At 48.2% G+C, this 22,303-nt stretch overlaps 1 protein-coding gene across 3 annotated transcripts in view; it reads right to left on the bottom strand.

Annotated features, from left to right (window-relative positions):
- Nucleotides 1–22,303, bottom strand: part of ZBTB7C (zinc finger and BTB domain containing 7C) — a 373,471-nt gene that overhangs the window by 290,434 nt on the left and 60,734 nt on the right. For 2 of the 3 annotated variants that reach the window (XM_030926162.1, XM_030926163.1), the window contains exon 2: nt 7,616–7,840. The exons of the other annotated variant lie outside the window; for it this stretch is intronic. The gene's annotated coding sequence lies outside the window, so the exon portion shown is untranslated. The remainder of the gene's footprint in view (nt 1–7,615; nt 7,841–22,303) is intronic. 3 annotated transcript variants of the gene reach the window in all.

The raw sequence follows: 22,303 nt of genomic DNA, 5'->3' as shown, positions 1-22,303 counted from the left end.
GGACTGAGTGAGTGTGGGCAGGATGAGTAATCCCAGCCTTACTGGGTCCTGGTGGGAAGAAGAAAAGGGGGTGGAGACAGAATGGAAGAGAAGATGGGAGTGGCTGTGAGGGCTAGGCAGGGGGAGCATCTACCCCAGCTCTGGATAGGAAGGACTTGGGCCCCCAAGTCAGATAGCACCGAAATCCAAACAAGGTTTATGTGCTCAGCTGCAGAATGTGGGCGTGTGGAGGCGAGGGCAGTGTTCCAACCTAGTAATCCATAACCAACAAAGGGAGAGCCCATCTAAATCCGCCCCAGACTTCCAGGTCAAGGGTTACCTCCTCCAGGTGGCCTTTGCACACCACCCAAGCCAAAAGTGAGCCCCCTTTCCTCCGAACCTGAACCGCTCATTTGTCCCGCGGGCCAGATGGCTTTGCTAGCCCCCATCCCTGTGTATTTTCATTGCTTCCCCAGTTCCATCATGAGTTCCTGAAGGACAGGGAACTTGTCTTACCGCCTCTGTGTCTTAGACAGCACCCTGCAGACAGAGCCGTGCTGCATGCAAGAAATGTTTGTGGACCAAAGTCTCAGAAAATGGTACCAAATAATAATCACACAACTTATCCTTCAATCTTGGGCTTTATGCTATACAAAGTCATGCCACATTCTTGTGAAGTAGGTGGCAAGTGATATTAAGTTCATTTTACAGATAGAAAAACTGAGGCTCGTGCAGCATGGAGTCTGAGTGGCTACCCAAAGACTAATGAGTAACCAGAAACAGTTCTGGAACCCAGGTTTCTAACTTTACTCTGATTTTCCTTGGAGGGACTCAAAGTTTCTATTTCCTTTGAAGCACATAATAAATAATTTTGGGGCACACAGCATTATGATAGCCCATCCCCATCCAAGAGGCACAGTGTATATTAGCATCACCAAGGCTCTGAAGAAATCTCTTTGGCTTAGTTCAATGCAGCCTTCTCCAAACTTGCCTTACCCTGAAATCTTTTTGCATGTGACCCTACCATATTCTGTACTGAGGAAATGTTCTTCTCTACTGTCACTTTCCCGAAGGGTAAACCACGCTCCCAGGACAAGCTGTATACTACGGGCATAAAAAGGCTTAAGTTAGATAAACAAAGCTCTAATGGTGAAATTTCAGGGCTCAGCCAGCTAGTAGGAACATTTCCACTTCTTTTTTTAATCACTGAAATGTTCAAACAGACAGAAAATGTTTGTGTATGTTGTTCAGTAAAATCTTTTATTCTGAAATTTTTTTTCTGAAATATTTTAAAGAAAATTCTAGACATCATATCATGTTGTCTGAATTTACTTCAGTATATAACACTGTCACAGCATTACATATCCTAAAAAATTAACACTAATTCCTTAATATTTAACCCGATTCTCTCTAACATATCCTTCTGCAGTAGGTTGGCTTGAATCAGGATTCAAACAAGACTCATAGATTGCATTTGGTTCGTGCATCTATTAAGATTCTCTCAGTCTATAACAATTCCCTCTTCCCCATCCCCTTTTCCCACTGAACATCAGTCACGTTAGAGAAAGAAATAAGGTTACTGGTACTGCGAAGATCCCCCCTGGTCTGAACTTGGTGATGGCCTTCCACAAGTCCTTGGCTCTTGTATAAATTGGTGGTTAGAGCTATCGCTTCATCAGCATTAGCTTCAGTTTCCTGGTAAGACAACATTATGGTCAGTGCAGTGTCCTCCCTTTCACATGGCAGCTGGCTGTGCCACTTGCAGCAAAGCATAAATTGATTTGGGGGTTTGGATGGTGGGAGGCACATCTTTTTGAGCAACTAGTCTTCCCAGTGTCTCCAAAGTTATATTATAATCTAGAATTTGGTTTTAAATACATCTCTAACCCAGGATTTGCTAATTTTCTAGGATTTCATGGAAGATGCTCTCTTACCATTCAGCTCCAAAATTCTATCAGTCTACCCTTTCCTAGTCTGTTTTTTTTTTTTTTTTGTGACCTTTTACCTCTCCTTTGGTTTTTGTTTGTTTGTTTTTGCTTTGTTTGTTTGTTTGTTTTTTAAGAAAAGCCATTTTCCAATTACCAAGCAAGCCGGGGACCTCATATTCCCTCCAGGCCAGCCCCTACCAGTGACTCCATGGGCTCAACAGTCCATGGCTTCCTCCCCTCATCTCTTACGAGACAAGTCAGAATCTCAAGGAGAACAACAACACACAGTTGAACATGATAAATATGCATCCCAAATTTTTAAAAACCAAATTACACAAATCAAGCTTATTCTGAGAGGTTCGTTTTGCCAGGGGTCTCTAGTGCTCCAATCAGCATAATTAAATAGTAAGATCTCTCTAGAATTGATTGTGGTTTTCACATTTTTTTTCATCCAAGGACCATTTCAGCAAGATGATTTTAAGCTAATAAGAACCCCCAAATTAGAAACTAATTAAGGAGATGGAAAATACAAATGTATTTGTTTTTAGTTGGGTACTATTTTTATCAGAAGAATCATGAAAAATTAAAATTGTTAAATACTCATATGAAGGTTGTCAGTCAAGGGCAATGTGGCTTTCTTCCTCTCCCTGCTGCAAAACTTACAGTGATATAGCAGAAGCTGTTCCCTCTGGGCTCCCAGGAAGCAATAAAGAGACTAATTTTAAAGAAACAGAATTTACACACTGCTAGACTTGGAAAGGGTGTTGCCATAATTCTCTCAAATCTTTGGCAAGTAAGATCCACAGCGTCTTTCACTTTCAGAGTGTATGTACACCTGGAAACAGGATTAAATCATTGCAGTACAGGCTCTCATGCCCATTTAACAGAGGAGAACATTAAGGTCTGGTGAACTTAAAAGAACTGCACTGGGTCACATAGCAAACTAAGAAAAAGCCAGGTCGATAACCTTATCCAAATGTGCTTGAGTTTGTGACACCCCCCTCTGCATTGTCCCCCAAATGTGCCATAGATCATCTTTTGAAATAGATGTTAAGTCACAGTGACACTGGTTTGAAGGACTCTTTTAGGATTCGTGACAGCCTTGAGAGCTCGGGCCCCAGGAGAGCCAGCAGGAAGCGGCAGCCAGCTGCTAAAGGGGGCGGGGGCTCTCCAGTCTAGAGAGGCAGGCAGCAACACGAGTGACCCAAATACCACTGCGGTGAGCATCAAAGGCCCATTAACCCAACCACACATAGTCAAATGTGGACCCAACCTTGAAAATGCTGTCTCAATGCCCAGGCCCGGAGAATTTCCATTTATCCTGCAGACTTTGCCCTGATTCCAGCGCAGCTTAAGTCCAGTTACTCTTCATGTCACCCACCTGCACCTCCTGATCCTACTCCCTCCACGCCAGGCCCAGAGGACATGGGATTTGCCTGGAGCCCCCATTTCCTATCACAGAATCCTCACCAGACCCAAGCCAGGGAGGCAAGGAGGACCTACAGGACTTACTTAGATCCATGGCTTGCTCCCAAGTCCCAGGAAGGATGGATTATGAGCTTTCACAATAATCTAGGTGGATCCCAAACTCAGGAGGATTGGCTAGAGACCCCACGCACACAACAGGCTGAGGGAAAGTAAAGATGTCAGGGAAACCTACTGCTGCCACCAACACCCAGATCCTTCCCCTCTCCCAAAGGAGAACAGGAGGCAAGGGGTTAATTCAGAGGCGCTCACCCGGGGGATAGAGCACCTAGGGGGAGCATCTCATGGAAACACCTAGTTGAGTCCTACGGCAGCACCATCTGCCATCAGATGCCAAGAGAAGGGGCACCTTTTAAATCAAATGTGCAGCCTCAAACTCAGCTCCCAGACCAGAAAACACCCCCAGGGAGGGAATTAAGAGTCTCAATAACATTTGATAACTTTACAAAGGACCTTCACATACACTATCTCACTTGAGGCTCAGAAAAAACCCAGAAGGCAGGAACGATTTAACTCATTCTTCAGATGGGGCTGGGTATAGGGGAATCTGGCCTTGTGGCCACCGGCCAGGTGCCAGCTACATGTGTCAGGGTGCCAGGTCAGTAACTCTATGTAGCGATTACTGCTTTCTGCTGCTGTTGGGGGCCAGTGGCCAGAGTTGCCATTCGTAGGATCATAAAATGTGTACCCCCTCCAGTCCCAAAAAGAACAGCCATATTTTGTGACAGTAAGATCTGGACTCCCCACCCTAAGGGTAAGTTATCTGAATTTTTCTTTCTGGGAAAAGCAAGGGGACATGGTAAGGTAGTAACAGACCTTTGTTTCAAAGACTGAGGCTGGGAGGCAGGAGAGAGAGGGATGAAGGACATGGAACTTTCAGAGAAGGATCGCTGGGCTGGATCCCAAGAGAGGTGGGATGACTTGGGACCTGGAGTAGCTGGCAACCCTCACTCCACTGGAGTGCAGTGCCTGGGTGCTGTCCACCCCCTAGAGATGGTGGCCTGGGAACTCCAGTTCCCCTGTGGCAGAGCTGGCATAGATAGAGCACCAGCTGGCTGCAGGGGCCTGCCCCCTCCAGCTGACCACACAGGTCTGGATAAAGGGGCACCACAGGCAGCTGTCACCACCAGGGGCTAAGGCCCAGGCCTCACCCTCCCCATTTGTGCTGACCTGCAAAGCGGCCCGGTTCTCATGCAAAAGGAGAGTGGAGACAGAACTACAGAAATGCCAATTAGGAAACTTCCTGCCAAACTTAGCCAATAGGAAAACCCGAATTTGTTTTTATTTGATTTAGGAAAATAAAAAGAATTATTTCTTGAAATTGAGTGTCACAGAGCAATTATTCATTATTTTATTTAGTTACCTCATAGTTACACAGATAGAATTTATTAGTTCCAATTTCAGGGAAGCTTCTGAGGCTCAGAGACCTTCAGGAACCACCTGAAGGTCCCAGACCCAGCAAGTGGCAGAGTCCTGAACCCAGCTGCTGAGACCTGGAGTCAGGACTGGTTTGAGAACATAAGTTACCATCTAGAATAAGTGATTCAAGACATCTCTTATTATTCAAGAGAATGTCCCCAGGGATTCCTTATAGACATTTCATAAGAAGAGAACACAATAATAAATCCTGATGTCTAGCTCAGGATACCCCTGGCCCCTGGGTGCTCCTTGGTAAGATATTCTAGAGTCTAGATTGGTGCTATCCAACACAGTTGCCACTAGCCAACTTGAAATGTGGCTGGCCTAAACTGAGATGGTGCTGTAAGTACAAAATACACTGTAGACTTCAAAGACTTTGTATGAGAAGAATGTAAAACATCTCAGTCATAACTTTTATGCTGATTACATGTTAAAATGATAATATGTTAGACCTACTGAGTTAAATGAAATATATCATTAAAATTAATTTCCCTTGCTTGTTTTTACTTTTTTAAATGCTGCTACCACATTTAAAATGACACACGTGGCTTGCATCTGAAGCCCGCCCCCAGTGGCTATTGGGCCACCTCACTCCAGGTCACTAGTCTTGCCTTGGTTTCTTGCACACTCCTCCCCTTGAGTTGGAAGACAAGGAGTCAAGACTCTCCAAGCATTCGGAGAATGTCCTCTTTTCTCAACACTTCTCTAAATTCCTGGACCCACCCCTCCTGCCTCTAGTCTTTCTGTGTGCCTAGCAACTGCCAAAGCACATAAATGCAGTGACCATTTCCGAGTGGTAGGGTCCACCTAAATCACATTTTCTGTGGCCAGAGAAATTTTGATAACCGGTTTTCAAAGCACAGGCCTCCAACCCTGTTAGCAGTCAGAATCCCTGGAAGTCAGAAGGCACTTCTCCCAGCCTTCCTGGCTCTCACCCCCGCCAGACTCTGAGCTTCTCCAAAAGCAGAATCATGGAAACAAAACTAAATGTACTGATCACTTATTATGGTGCCAGCTGCTGTCCTAAGTGTGTTACATGTTTTATTTTATTTAATTCTCCCCACTAGTCTATGAGTGAGATAGTATCGTCCCTGTTTTTGAAGATAGAAGCTTGAAGCCTCCAGAGGTCTGGACCGGGCTCCACACTCCCTCCCCTGGAAGGAAACCGCAGCTCATTCTCTGTATTTCTGGCACCGAGCACAGTGCTTGGTGCACAACAGGTAATCAGTAAACATTGGTAACATAGGAGAAGAGCGTTTGACAGACCCAGTCCTTGGCTCTTTCTGGCCTTCATCAGGAGGCATGTTGCCCATTAGCCTCCTAAGACTACAAACTTGAAAGTCCTCACCCACATACCTCTAGGATTGGATATTTTCTGCTTCTACCCAGTACCCCATCACCTCCCACCATGCTGCTCCCCAGCTTCAGCCCTGCGCAGGTCCCCAGCCAAGTCCAAGAAATACAGACCACTTGTCCCACTGAGAGATGGGGTCTGGGGATAGCCCAGGGCCAGTCCATACAGGTCATATTTAGGCCAGCTCCCTAGCTCAGCCCCTCCAGTTATAGCTAGTCTCTGACTACCCCTTGCCAGAGACCCTGGAGCTCAATTCTTCCTCCATTTCCTTATATAGACAGGAGTCCAGTTCCAAGCCCACCTAGCGCCTTTGGTTGATCCACTTCCTAGAGCTGGGCTCAGCTTTCTAGATTCCTTCTTCAACTTATCCTTTCTGCCTAATTTAGAACAAGGCCACCCAGAAGTCCTAATGTTCTGCTCCTCCCCATCCCTTGGCTCTGACCCTGGGGACCCTGACACTGGCCTGCACTGAAAAGGAATTTACCGCACCCTCTTGGGCCTCCTGTCCCAGGCCACTGGCCCTTCTCCCCTTGCGCTGGTCAGTTTCCCAAGGCCCCAAGCTATTTTTGCCTCCACCCCAGCCTACCATTTTCCCCACGGTGGAAGTTGCCAGGGTGGTACCTCATATGACGCACACAGCAAAGACCAGAAAATCCATGGGAACGCGCTCTGCCATTGGATCAGAACCCACCTTTGGGGTCTCCAGCCTACTGGCTGGCCCCTGTCCTTCCAGTCTCAAGGCCCTGCCTTCTAGGCCCTAGAGACTTGCTTGATGCTTCCAGGCTTGGCTGACTTCCCTGAATCAACTGCTAGACCCAAAGTATCTGATAGGCCCCTACTGTCCCCTCCAGACCCCTACCCATTACCTCATCCACCTTTGATCATCTGCTAATTGCCTGGGCATTCTTGAAAGAATGGGAAGACATAAAGCCTTTTGTTTTTAACAAGCAGGACTCACCCATCACCACACCTGTCATTTGACATATCTGAACCAGACCTAAAGGCTTCCCAACCACTGAGGTCTCCAGGTCTATCCCTCACACGTCAGGGACACAATGAAAGAGCTTCTTCACTTGTCGTTGCCTCTGTTTCTCCACTGGCATGAACTCCCTGTTTCCCACAGAAGCTGATGGGGAATACTGACTTCTTGATTTGTTACTCTGAGTTCCTCAAATATGACATGCTACGTCCATAAAGGCATCAGGCCTTCCCATAAGGCATAGGAAGTGAACCCATCTGATGCTAAATCTTCCGGTGCTTGGCTCCAGCAAGCACATGGGGCAGAAACTAATAACTGTAAAGCATCCATCTATCATCTTATCAGGCCTTAGTGTGCTTTGTTTGCATAGTTATCTTCCCACGGGTTGACACTTTATGCTTACCGCAAGCTGATATATTCTCCTACCTGCCATATCATTCATAAAGGATAGATAAGCCTCAGGTTCATTACCTGTCATTACACCATGTACACGTCACCAGGGGCCAAAGCATTGATTCTTCTTGGATCTCCCCAGCAGTGGAGCCCCAAACGCCAAGGCTCCAGGTCTAATGGGCGTGGATTCTGCTCATGCCTCAGGTCCTGGGTGGACTCCACGCCATCACTTCTTGCTCTTGTGGCTGACCCACTCCTCAGGGTTGGAGAGAGCTTCTGAGCTCCCAGCTGCTCAGAGGGGATCTGCAGGAAGAACAGAGGCCTCCATCACCTACCAGGGCCAGAAACACATGTCCAGGTTTTAGCTGTTCTTGAAAATTCTAGCCATCCTCCTCTTTCTCTTTATTATTAGGGTCTGCAGTTCTTCATGATTATACCAACTCGCTCTCATCCAGGGTTTTCACCGACAGTGTCCTGCCCACCAACCCAGGCCCAGGCCTCAACACACACACCCACCGCACACACATGCACACACACGCCCTTCATTCCTTTCTTACCTCTGCATACTTCATTTCAACTGCCTGAAAGACTCACCTTCTAATCCTGCATCCAAACCCTGGCCATTGTTCAGAGTTTAGTCCAGACTGGCCAACAGAACCTCCCTCACGCTGTTCCATCACCCCAGGAAAGAGAAAGGAAACACATGTTCTCACTCCACCTGTGAGATGTACATAGAAGTGCAAGGACACATCTATGTGGAACATTCCTTAACTCTTCTAGCCCAGGTATCCCAAGCAAGGCTTCTGGTGTTCTGTAGTTTGTAGGGGGCTCCAGGTAAGACATCCCACCTATGGCTGATGAATATCTTTTCCTAGTTCTTCATCCCAGAGTGAGAGACAAAAGTGGAAACACAAACCTTGCTGGGATGAGGAACAGAGACACCGGCTCCACGGAGCCACCACATTTCGTAGCCAAGATTGTGGCTTACGCTCTGTCAAGAGGAGCCAAAGTGCTTCTGGCTGAAGCAGCCTGCCCCAGTCTGGAGGTTGCCTATCTCTGGACAAGTCCAAGCTGGCTACAGCCCTGCATCTCTGACCAGGCACAGCCTCCAGCTCTTGGGGGTGAAAGGGGTAGGCTCCTGGGGTGCCCATCTGGCTGTGACTCTCAGCTGCACCTCAAACATGGGCTCCTCCAGGCTTCAGTGGGCCATTGCTGAGAAGAGACTGTGGCAGACGAAGAACATCCATCAGGACACCCAGCATTGCAGACACGAGGAAGCCCCAGGGACAGGGGTGAGAGTGGCAAAAGAAGGAAGGGACACATATATAATGGTTACACTCTTCAAGCTGCTTTTGCATCCACTGGGGATCCATTTAGTTTCTCAGTAGCTCTGTGGAGGGGTGTTTGAAACACTAGGAAACAGATGCACAGAGAGGTTGAGAAGCTTGCTAAAGGTCACACAGTAGTAAGTGAAACAGCCAATTATCATTCTTTCCAGCAAGCTCCCTGGCCCTAGGTTAATTTCATCTTCCTTCCAAGTCACCTCAGGGGTGGGGGATGAGTGGGAATGGGAAGGAGAGGGACATTGGCCTGTTTGCCCTGCTGCGGGGGGATGGAGAGAAGAGGAAAACAGTCATGCCTTTGGTTTCTTTCCTCATAGGAGGGTCGAAGAGGAGAAAGCACAGAGATAACAGAATGATAAATAAGAAAGGCAAGAATGTGGATGCTCCTAGTTAACAGGAGCAGCTCAGGCACAAAGAAATTGGCCACGATAAACAGCCAGTGCTTTGGAAGAGGCTAGGCTGACCTTGAGCCTCCCAGCAACTTGGCCCTCTACAGCTCAGGCTCCAAGTCACTTCTGTGCAAAGCAACAGAGGTTAGAAGCCCCTTCGAAAGAGCAAAACAATTATTATTATCTCCAAAATGTGCATATACATTTCATATACTCTATGTGTGGAATATATTATTAAATAATAAAAATGAAAACAACCCATAGAAGTCAGCCCATTTGACGAAAGATCTCAGTTGCTCCTGGACAATAGAATTCTCTGCTTGATTCCAAAGCAGCTCTTCTCTTGACATAGAGAAACTCACAACCTAGGACATTCCTACTCAGCAAGGAAAGGCAGGGCCAACCTCCTTCTGGAACAAGTAGCATAGGCCAAAGGCCAGGAAACCCAGGGTACATAGCAGATCCACAGAGTTTGGCAGGAAAATAACTTCAAACCTTAATGGCAGGCATGTAGCTCAGTGCAGCCCCACGTGGCCACCTCTAGTCAACAGAGGACTAGATCTCCAGACTTCAGGCTCAGGGAAGAACAGAAAATCTGCCCCTTGGCATCATCGCTCTTTGTCCCAGGCTGTCTATGGATCCTCATTCAGCCTTGGGACTTGCAATGAGCCCTGCTATGTGCAGTAGATGCGATGGGGGAAGGAGAAGAAACTATACCCTTAATAAAATGGACACCATCCCACCCCCACTGGCTGCAGGTCACCTGGCAGCCGTGGCCCCAGAGGCAAACAGCTACAGCACATTCATTTTTGTTGGGGTGGGGAGGGTGAGGATAAGAGTACTTCCAAGCTCTCCTGCAAGGTGGGGTTGAAACATATTCACAGCAGATGGTGCTGTCGCCCTCACTCCAGGATTCTCATTCCTAATTATCTGTGCTGTCAGCAAAACAATTAACCCTCGAAGAAAAATTGCACCGTCCACTCCCAACCATATGAAAAGGCAATTTTTTCCAAGGACAAGGGACACTTAGGGCAGCCTTGCACTCGGTTCTGGATCTCACCACCCTGCATAAGCTCGCCATCCTCTGACCTCTGCACTCTGTCACCAGCACTGCAGCAGCCCCTCTCCTCTGAGCCTGCGGTTCCTTTCTCATAAAAGAAGGAGGTGAGTCTGTTCCCAAGGGCCCCCTTCAGTACCACGGTGCCACCACTCTACAAGCCATTTCTCTTCATCTGAATTTTCAGTTCCTTTCGAGCTGGAACTGAGTTTCTGCTTATTTCTTCATTCATTTGCAAACTCACTTATTTACCCATCCATCCATCCATTCTGTGATTCTGGATTTATCATGTTGTTCCCAGGAGATACAAAGAAAATATCTGTTCAGCCTTCTTGACTACTTCTTGGAGCCCTTTTTCCCCGGAGATGTGGGCAGAGGAAGGAAGGATAGGACAGGGAGAAGTGGAGCTGCCAGGGGCCTGAGGATGTAGCCCCGGCTCGGTCTCAGGCTGTAGGGGGCAAGGCCTGTGGCTGCATTTGGATTCTCTCTGAAGATTCAGCTGCAGAAAAGCAGCCTCCTCTCCAGAGAGTTGAATTTAGTGAGCAAGCCACTTCAGTCCCCAGGGAAGAGCTGCAGAGGTGTGATGTGAGGAGAGCGGACAGGCTCCCACCCCATCACCCATCAGTGAGATAGGTCTTATTCACCACTGTAGGGCTGGTGACAGCACAGGGCCTGCCCTTGGTAGGTGCTCATTAAATATCTGAGGCATGAGTGGACGACTCTCCTTAAAGGAACTGTTGTAAAAGAAAGGAGAGTTTTCACAGGGCTACGGCATGCCGCTTGTTACCTTAGAGGCCTACTATTTAAAGCCGGGATCAGTTGGTCTAATTCACCCATCATCATGCACTGTCATGGAAAAGAACACGGGATGAGCAAGAAACTGTGGAATGATTCACCATCAACGCTGAAAGGGCCCTCAGAGATGGTGACATCCAGGGCCACATTTTACAAGAGTGATCTGGAGATGTTGAGGGGAAGATGGAGCCAAACCCTGCCACAGTTGGGGGCGGGAGGCTCCCTCCAAAGTCTCACTCCTGTCCTACGGACTGGGGAATGCATGAGGTAGAAAGGAAAAGAAAGGTCTATCAGGGCCATTGTGGGGCTGCAGGCTCTGTACTCAGGCAGGGACAGTGCCCTGGGCACCCAGGAAAGAGTTGCAAAAAATGGATAGGGCTGGTGGGATCAGGGAGCTGGGACCCCTCCCCCAACACCGTATTTCCCAGTCTAAGCCTTGTGACATCTTTCTTCCCTCTCCCTACTGTCTACCAGAGCTTGCCCCCTCCCAGTGCCCAGGAGCACAGGTTCCCATGCCAGCTCGTCTGCATAAAGGGATTGTGTTTATAGTCAAAGAGGGCTGCTGCCCACTCAGAAGCTGCCCACTCGAAGGCAGCACATGTGACTGCACCCCCTACCCAGAGCCCAAGTGGGACCGATGCCAATGTCTGGCTGGAGACATTTCTAAATATGAGCTTGGCACAAAGAGTCAGGTTCCCAGGCCTTCTCTGCCACAGGAGACCCAGCCAGGATTTTCGAGGCTGCCAGGAGGGACAGGGCTGGGGCAGGCAGGATCGGGAGGCAGCCAGCTGAGACAGCCATCGTCCCTGGAAACATCACCCGAACCCCTCCCTGGCCCTCCAGCCTTGTTAGGGGAAGAGAAAGGATTACCCTGCACCTAGAGAGTCTAATCAATTCCCCACAACCCTTGGCAGGAGGGACGGGAAAGCCACTGCCTGCTCAAATGTGTATGGATTAAAAATATACAAATGGAATATTTTTTTTCTTCCCCTCTCCTCAACCCCCTGAAGCCTAGGATGCTTGTTAAAAATAGCCTTGCTGTGGCATGGATCCTACACAACCAAACGGCTGGCAGGAAAATTAAGGAGCCATTGGAGACAGCACTGTTAAGTGGCTACCCCTGGGGAGTAGAATGGGGAGGGCCGCCGGGAGGGAGGGAAGTGCTTTCAAGTGTTTCCGGACACACTTCTACACTGCCTGGATTTTTAACAGCAAGCAGATATAAAATAAGTTGATTGTTTTTTACTGGAGTTTCATCCTTTGCATCCTCCAGCCTACGCTTAAGGCTGAATTCATACTGACTGACTGACCCAACAGTACTTGCTGGCTGGCCTGGCAGTGCTCCAAGGAGACCCAGGATGCTCAGGCCACCAGGTACAAACACAGCCCAGCATTGAGCAAACAGCATTGAATCAGTCAGTCTTGGATCTGTAACCAGCTGGCTGTGTGACCTTAGGTAAGTTGCTTGAGCTCTCTGGACCTCAGTTTCCTTAACTGTAAAATGATGCAGTTAGATTAAATGTTAAGCCAGGTACCTTCTAGTAATAGAAGGTACTAGATCTAACTGCATCATTTTACAGTACCTTCTAGTATCCTCTAGAAGGTATTCTAGTCCTAGTATTTCCTAATTTTAAGGATTGAGGAAAAACATCTAAGATTTGCCCTGTGTTTGTCCCCACCATGGACAGTGAGAGGAATTCGTCCCTGAGCAAATTCCTTTCATGTGTTCACGGTGGGGACAAACACAGGGCAAATCTTGGAGGTAGGGTCTTAACATTAGGGGGCAGGTAGAAAGGAGAGAAGCTGTTCTGAGAGGCAGAGACCGACTCTACACCTTTTGCTAATGAAGTGTGCAAGTAGAAACAGGATCCATTCGGTACCTAAAATGTGCTGGGTTCAAGTCCTCACTTTGGCTGTTAGTAACTATGTGAACTCCAGTAATTTGCTTGTCACTGCCTCATCTATAACACAGAATAATAATACCCACACCCAAAGCCTGTTGTAAATAGTAAATGCAATAAAATTAAAAAGTACTTGCTCATTGCAGGAACTTAATATCCTTCTATTCCTTTCTTCCTCCTATATTTAGCTCACACTCTGGAGGCCACATTGCCAGCTGGTTAAGAAGTGTGGGCTCTGAAATCAGGTTTGTATCCCAGCTCCACCACCTATTAGCTGTGTGAGCTTGGGTAAGCAATTTAATTTCTCTGTGCCCTAGCTTCTTCGTCTATGAAACGGGAGTGAGTCGGGAGTGAGTTGGGAGTGGTGGTTGTGCTGCCCACGCCCACACTCCTTCCCCTAATAGCCTGTTGGGCTCCCAGTTTTCATTCTACATCATCTGCAGATCTGAATTTTGGAACTTCCTTAACAGGACCCCTCCCCTCTCCCAACCTCTCTAAAGTTCCTGGCCCACAGCTGCCTACCACCTGCAGATTGTCCCATTAGCCTAGCCCCTTCCCTCTGCACTCCCTCCCCCTGCCCGCTTTGGTCTCTACTCAGCAGGCTATGCACCTGGCTAGGAGTGGGGCCTCTACCCTGGAGCCATGGGGATGTGTGTTTTATTTATTTAAATTTATTTTTGAGATGGAGTCTGGCTCTGTCACCTAGACTGGAGTGGCACAATCTAGGCTCACTGCAACCTCCACCTCCCAGGTTCAAGCTATTCTCTGGCCTCAGCCTTCTGAGTCGCTGGATTATAGGCACACACTTCCACACCTGGCTAATTTTTGTATTTTTAGTAGAGACGGGGTTTCACCTTGTTGGCCAGACTGGTCTTGAACTCCTGACCTCAAGTGATCCACCCGCCTCAGCCTCCCAAAGTGCTGGGATTATAGGCCACCACATGTGGCTGGGAAGTGTGTTTTAGATCAGTGTTTGTCAAACTTCTACATGCTTATGAATCACCTGGGATCTTGTCACAATGCAGGTGCTGTCCAGTAGGTCCCAGGTGGAGTCAAGATCCTGCTAACAAGCTCCCAGGGGATGCCCATGTCACTGGTCTGGGATCACCTTCTGATTAGCCAGGCTGCAGAGTGGAAGATGTCCTAGCACATGTATGGGGAGGGGAAGGGGAAAGGGGGAAAGAGAAAGGGGACAGGGACAAGGTCGGCCAGTTATCCAAATCAGAGGAGGAGTAGAATTTAGACAGAGATGGTATAATGGAGACCAAGTGTGGATTCAAGAGACCAAGAGTAAAAGTAGGAGAATGCTTTATGAAATTATGACATTAGCCAATCAATAAAAATAATGCTTATTGAGATAATGCAGCAACACAGAAGAATGCTTGTAGCATATTAACTCAAAAAGCAGACTACCAATTATATGGATACTATGTCTTCAATGCTGCCAAATGCATATTTAGGAAAGCTGATAAATCATGAGGACCATGAAGGTTGTTCTATGGTAATGTAACAACATGTGTTTTTATTTACTTGTCATTTTCTGGATTTTCTGGATGAAGTTGTATCATTTTTATAATTTAAAATTTATCTTCTATATACTCTCTGATGTCCACTCCTCAAAATTGCCGGTTATTCTTTGTTATGGAGGTTTTCTGTATTTTAAGCACAAACCGCCATTGTTGCAAAGGCTAGAAAATGGTGCATTAAATCTTCTCAGTCAAACCCAAAAATAAAGCAACCCAGATTCTGTTTCTCCTCTAAGCCAAGGGTCCAGCGCTTTGGAAGTCTGGTGCTATCACCTCTCACTATAGCAACAGGAAGACCTTGGTAACCCCGAGCTTACAGTTATTAAAGGTAAAAATAGGAAGTCTGTGGATAGCTGTTCAGTAAGAAGCTGCCGTAGGTGTGCACTGGACAGGCTGCGTTTGGAGCCCTCTCTTGCAGGAAATAGAAAGCAAAAATCAGACTCCAGGAGCTGGTTCCTGCAGGATTACTAGGAGTGCTTGGCATTTTCTTCTTTGTTTCCTATTTCAGGGCTATAAGCTACCTTTCAAACTGGTTTCTGACATGCGTAGAGGTGGACTGTTCTAGAACAGCAGCCTCAGAGTTCACTTAGGAATTGGGCTTGTTCACCCCACTCCCAACTGCCCACCCCCCAAGGTGCCCTGTGCACTTCTGTTGTGCTTTCCTGGCATACCAGTACCGCCCCCTACAACCCCAGACCTCCATCCCATTCTGTCTCTTCAGCATGCTCCTGCCCAGGTATTTCAGGTCCCCTAGTGTCCCAACAAGGCCTTGGCTCTGACCTCTGGGAGGCTGAAGGGGGTCCCAGCCCAAGTCTGGCTGATCCTGCCTGAGGTGCAGTGTCTGGACCCAGGCCTCCTGCCCAGTTCCTGGATCCATTTTGCACTCTGGTGAACCAAGTGCAAGGCCCAGCTCTGCTGCCATCTGACTGTGGGACCTTGGGCAAATCACTTCTCATCTCTGAACCTCAATTACATGATCTATAAAAATGTTAAAATGGGTTTATGGGATCTCTTGGTCCTACCTGGCTCTCATACTCTATGATGCCCGTGGAAATAACCATTTATCTAGTAATACAGGTGAGATATTTCACACACAACAATTTTCTAGACAACTCAATATTGCCCCATTAAGCAACAAAATGCGTTTTATTTTTAACCCTACTGCATAAAGTATTTTTTTAATGTTTACATGCTTCTCTTCCTTTTGTGGCAAAGGATACAAACCCTAAAATGTGTGTACCTTCTGCTCCAACCTCACCCCGCAAAGCACTTGAAGGGCTGAGATGCTGAACATGACTGAACCTTGTCTTGCTGACCCTCTGCCACCAGCATGAGGCTCTTTGCCATGCTGAGCATTTGTCTCTGCCTCTCTGCTTTTCTTCTTCTATCCGCCCCTTCCTCATAGTCAGTCTCCCATAGGTCATGCCCTGGCTGAGAACACCTGCCTCAAACTGCTTCCCATACCTCTAATGTAGAACATGGGTTCCCCCAAGGCTGGGCAACCCTGGGGTTCTGAGTGAGGGTGGGGGCAGGGGTGTTCTTGGAAATAAGGTGCCAGACTTTAGCCATTTTTGCTAACCAGAGGCCCTTTTACCTGACTTTGCCACCTATGTCTATGTTCTGGATAGGAGAGGTTGCTTGCAGACTGGTCTCTGGATAGGTGGAGTGTTACTGGTCAGCTGCTTCCTTCTGTCTCAGTGGCTGGTTTCCCCAGTGCGGGGCTAACAGACCATCAGAGGAGCTGACCAAGCACGGAGGCCAGATGCGAAAGTGAGATCAGATTTAGAATTTCATTCCAACTCTACATCCCTAGCATCACCCTTTTCTTTTTTCCTTTTTTTTTTTTTTTTTTTTTTTTTTGAGATGGAGTCTCGCTCTGTTGCCAGGCTGGAGTGCAGTGGCATGATCTTGGCCCACTGTAACCTCTGCCTCCCAAGTTTAAGTGATTCTCCTGCCTCAGCCTCCTGAGTAGCTGGGATTACAGGCACACGCCACCACGCCCAGCTAATTTTTTTTGTATTTTTAGTAGAGACAGGTTTTCATCATGTTGGTCAGGCTGGTCTCAAACTCCTTACCTCGTGATCCACCCACCTCAGCCTCCCAAAGTGCTGGGATTACAGGCGTGAGCCACCATCCCCCTTTTCTATAGAGAGATTCCCCCCATATTTTTTTTTTTTTTTTTTGAGACAGAGTCTCGCTCTATCACCCAGTCTCACAGCAACTTCTGCTTCCTGGATTCAAGCCATTCTCCTGCCTCAGCTTCCCAAGTAGTTGGGACTACAGGCACACACCACCATGCCCTGCTAATTTTGTATTTTTAGTAGAGACAGTGTTTTACCATGTTGGCCAGGCTGGTCTCAAACTCCTGACTTCAAGTGATCGGCCTCCCAAAGTCCTGGGATTACAGGCGTGAGCCACCACTCCTGGCTGTGATCCCCAAATTTCAATATGCTCTTGCCTGTTGCTTTTTCCCATAAAAGATACCATAATTCCTCAGTTGAGGCTTTCTTTTCCCCGCTTCCCCTAGGAACCCCTCCAGAGGCAGGAGGTTAGAGGCAGGCTTCCTCAGACGCAGAACTGACTGGCAGAGCAACATGTGTGCACCCACTCCCTCCTCTCCCCGTCAAGCAGCATGAATCCTCACCCTGGTGCCTCTGCCTTGGCCCCCTGGGCACGCCAGCTTCCACCAAGGCTTCACATGCTATGAGGTGGGCAGCCTCTTCCCTTACCTGACCCAGCCAACCTCTGCTTTCTCACCAACCCTACCAAGATTCCACTGGAACATCTGAACTCCCTGCTCAGAGATGGAACCAGCAAAGAGCCTGGAGGTTGTGGTCACAAAAGAGAATTGGAGTTTTCAAGCAGGGAGGTAGGCCATTCTGAGAGATGTTAATACCTACGAAAAGGCCAGGCTCCAGCCACATGAAGGGGAAGGTTCTGGGGATGAAACACCAAAATCACTTTGAGACCAGGGTGGGAAATTGTTTGCAAGACACTGAGATCAACATGCAAAAAGGCAGGAATCAGGGCTGAGGAGGCCTGGAAGGCAGGTGCAGAGGCCTCTGTGAGCCCACAGCCCTGTTGGCCTGCCCCAGGGAGCAGCATGGTGGCAAAGACATAAGCCAAGACTGTAAAATAGCATGAGCCTTGCAAAATAATAACTACCAACAGCCAGGCATTTTCCAAGGCTAACTCACTGCAGTCATCACAACAACCTTGCCCGTGAATTGGTACCTATTTCCACTTTGCCAGTTGGGGGGTGGAGGGGTGGGGATGTTATATACCGTTAGGAGTTGACGCCATCATAGAAGCCAGACTAGAAGGCAAGCTCAGATTTAGAATTCAACGCCAGCTTTATACATCCCTGGTGTCATCCCAGGTCCGAGTCTAGCTCCCAATTTTACAAATAAGTAAACTGAGGCTTACAATGGGTAAGCAGCCAAGGTCACACAGTTTATAAAGGTGGAGTCTGGATTCAAATCCTCACCTACCTCATTCCAAAGTACATCCCCTTCACTGCCACACTTCCCTGCAGACCACAGTTCCCTATTAAGGCAAGGACCATGGCTGCCTGTTTTGTTCCAGAGGACCCTGCCATCTCACAAATAAAAATGCTGCTCCAGGTTGGGAGCGGTGGCTCACGAGCCGAGATCGTGCCACTGCACTCCAGCCTGGGTGATAAGGCTAGACTCTGTATGGAAAACAAACAAACAAAAAACACAGCTCCAGATCTGCCATAGAGGCTAAGACGGTGCCAGCGAGATCATTCCCCTGGGGAGGGTTGGTTTCCAAAAGTTCCTAAGTGGACATGCATCACCTGGCTGTGCCTGCTGCCCCTCTGCTCTCATACACACACATGCATCTGGCCAAGGTAAAAAGCCCTGAGGGACAGATGGGAGGCACAGAAGCTGGGGGAGGGGCAGGGAGGTGGCAGAAGAGCACAGCAGGGGCCACAGGGTCAAAGGGGCTTTAATGCAGGCCTAGGCATGGTGCTGGCTGGCTGGTGGCTGGCAGGACTTGAGGAGCACCTATTAGCAGTTCGCTTAGTGGCCCCTTCAAATCAAAGGGTCACAGCATCGTGGCCATACCTATCAGGGGAGGGAGGACTAAAGGAGGAAATCACTTTTTCCCCTCGGTATATTTTCCAATATGAAATGGGCATGGATGAAGAAAATGTCAGAGAAGAGCAATGATATGTTTTCTCTTTACATCAAGAGGACCAAGTTCAAGTCTGCGTCTTTTTTTATTAGTTTTTTGCATATTTCCTAATGCCCACCTAGCACCACCAGATGCAAACTATAGAGGTTGCATATGTGTTTGAGGGAGTCCCTATAATATGTTCTGTACTGTTGAAATGACCGGTTGACAAATGAATAAAGCAGATCCCTACATAAGGGGGTGTGTGGTCTTGTGAGAGGAGGCTGGGCACACAGCTCCAAAGGCAGAGACTCTGAGTCACCCTATCTTGGAGTGATGCTGAAATGAATGATGTCCGTGCTAAACACTGGAGGAGGAAAGTTTAAAGTAGAATCAAGCTTCTCCAGAGGTGGTAGGTCCTCCGGCCCTACCACCACTCAGACTAGTTGGCTGGTCACATGCAGAGGAATGAGCTAAAGTCTGGTCCATTAGGGCCCAAGATGGCAAAGGGCCTAGAAATTCCACATTTAACAGAGGCCACACAGTGGGGGTACAGAGTACTGGCATCCTGGAGGGTGGTTTTAAAGGGAGGGGGAGAGAGACTGCACAACTCAGCCCAGGATGGGGACTACATCTTTTTCATTTTGTGGCCCCTGCACCTAGCACAGTGCCTGGCCTGTAATGGGCACTCCTCCTGTCCTTCATAAACAGGGCGATGTCCCACAGTATTAAAAGTCTGCTGCACTGCACGGCACTACACTGAAAGTGAGTGCATTTCCTCAGTGCATGTGCTGAGTCCCACTCTAACTAGACTGGGACTCTTAAAAACTGTTTTCTTTATTTATTGTTTTGAGTAGAATATTAGCTTTCTATTACTGTTGTAACAAATGGCCACACACTTAGTGGTTTACACAACATGAATTCATTATCTTACAGTTCTGGAGGTTGAAGTCTGACAAGGGTCTCACTGGGCTAAAATCAAGGTGTCAGCTTAGCTGTGTTCCTTCCTGGAGGCTCTAGGGAGAAACATCTTGCCTTCTTAAGCCTCCAGGGGCCGCCTGCATTCCTTGGGTGGTGCACCTTCCTCCATCATCAAAGCTAGCAGCATAGCATCTCTCTGAAGGTTCTTCCGTAGTTATGTCTCCCTGTCTGACCACGGCCAGGCAAGGTTCCTACTTTTAAGGGCTTATACAATTAGATTGAACACATCTGGATAAACCAGATGTGTCCCCATCTCAATATCTATAACCTTAATCCCATCTGCAAACCCCTGTGTCACATAAGGCAACATACTCACAGGTTCTGGGGATTCGAGTGTGGACATTCTGGGGAGGCCGTTTCCTGCCAACCACAAATAACAAATACGTTCACATTGTTCAGAACCCAAATGGCATAAAAGGCTATAGAGTGAAAAGGTGCCCTTCCGCCCCTGTCGCCCACTACCCAGTTCCCCTCCCTGTTAACATTTCCTTGTGTTTCTATCTCAAGAGGTTTTATGCCTAGATAAAGCAACAGCAGTATGTATAATTTTTACACCCATGGTACAGTACCATAATATTGTTCTGCATCTTGTTTTTATCATAACGCCCTTGAGATTGTCCTGGATCTGTATATAAAATCATCCTTGCTCTTTTTAATGGCTGCATACCCTTTCAGTGTGTGGATGCACTATAGTTGATTAATTTAGTCTGCTGCTGATGGACACTTAAGTTGTTTATAATCTTTTGCTCTTACATACAACACTGCAGTGAACAATCTTGTATGTATACCATTTTCCATATGTGCCTGGATGTCTGTAGAATAAATTCATATAAGTGGAACTCATGGGTCAAAGGACACGTGCATTAAAATTCCCCAGCTACTGCTGAATGGCCCTCCATAGAGCTGAACTAATGTACACTCACACTCCCCACCCCAAGCCACGTGTGAGTGTGAGATGGAAGCCCTTTTTGGCAGAGAAGCCACAGCTCACACCTCTTCTTTACCCCTCCCTGCTGCCCCCATGTTAATTACAGGGACGAACCCAGGAAGCCCTTGAGGATTGCTGCCACTCACAATTCCCTGGACTCCTGTTGGTGACGGGGCAGGAGTGGAGAGGAGGACAAAGCCGGCAGCCAGCAAAGGAGGGCCCAAGTTCAAAGGTGTTAAAAGACCAGTGGCTTTGGGTGTCTCAACCAGCAAACTGCTCCTCCCTCATGGACATTCTACAGGCTTGCAAGCCAACTGGTTTCCCCAGTGGGGAAAGTGTACCACCACTGTCTAAAAGGAGGGCCTCTCACGGTGGATGTGCTGCTAGAAGAGATTACAAGTGCATTTGGGTTTCCAATGGCCCAGCTGCACCCATGTTAAGAAAGACGCCATTTTCCTGCTCTTAATCCATTCCTGGTGGAGATGTTCTTCAACCTGAAGGAGATTTTTATGTATTGACCTCAACTGCAATCTAAAAGATAAGTTAAATCACTTATTCAGGAAGACAGGAAGCCTTTGATGATGGTGACTGATAAAGATTTCACAGCAGCCAGAGCCAGGCTCTATTCCCTCACCAACCAGCACTGTTGGCCCCTCCTTGGCACCTAGGCAAGCTCAGAATCCTACCCTCGGGGAGATTTCTCTCTGACAGAGCATGGAGGGGCCTGGAGCAGACAGAAGGGAGTGCTAAGTCCCAGCAGGTGAGCCTGAGAACCCTGAGGACAGGAACTAGAGGTGCCCCACCCTCTGCCCAGTCCCCTTCCTTACCTCCATTTGGCCTTGGCCTGGTCTCTCCCATGGTCAGCTCAAGGGTCCCCTCTTTCAGGAAGCCTTCCCTGACCTTACAGGCCAGGACTTGCAGGTGCCTTTATACAACATGTTCCTAGAGCACTTGTACTTTACGCCATCCTCACACCTTTGACCCTGAAGACTTGCCTGTCACCTGGCATGGCAGCCACTTGACTGTGAGCACTCTGGGGGCAGCACATGGCACCATGCTTGACGCCCACTAAGCTCTTGGCATGTGTTTGGAAGGCAGAGGAACCTGAGCTCAAGGAACAGTCAGAGTGGCTACCTGCCTTGCCAGTGTTGCCTGTCAGCTTATCCAAGTACTCACAGCCCTGCTGGCTGCTAACCACTGGGCCAGGCCCTGGGTACATCCACAGTGTTCCAACAGGGCTTCTTGCCCTAAAATGCCACCCAGGCCCCAAAGACCCACTGCTAGAATCCACTCTTTTAGCAAAGCATCACCTCCAGAAAGTCCCCATCCCCAAGAGGAGGCACAGTCTCACCCTGTGGTCCTCTTCATCTGCTTGGCCAGCCAGGGATGGGGTTCAGGGGAAGGATTAATCTAGGGTCCAGGATGCTGAACAGGATAAGCAGGCTGGAGGAGGCACTGGGGTGGGCAGTCCATGGGCAGCCTGGGGGCACTGGGTCCAGAAGATGAAAATATGCCTCAAGGAGCATCAAGGTAAGATCCCAACTTTACACATGAACAAAACCCTCAGAAGAGCAGAACTGGGCAGGACAGAAGAGATGCGCAAGCAGGTGACCAAATGATGTCAAGGTTGGAGGTGAGCTGAAAGGTACAGAGGAGCAGCTCTACAGAAAGCACAGTGTTCACTGTGTTAAGAGCGCTGGGGCCCAAGT

This window comes from Rhinopithecus roxellana, chromosome 21 (assembly GCF_007565055.1).
Source record: "Rhinopithecus roxellana isolate Shanxi Qingling chromosome 21, ASM756505v1, whole genome shotgun sequence".
Taxonomy (NCBI): Eukaryota; Metazoa; Chordata; class Mammalia; order Primates; family Cercopithecidae; genus Rhinopithecus; species Rhinopithecus roxellana.
Note: the sequence above shows the minus strand (reverse complement) of the source record. Positions and strands in the feature narration are given on the sequence as shown.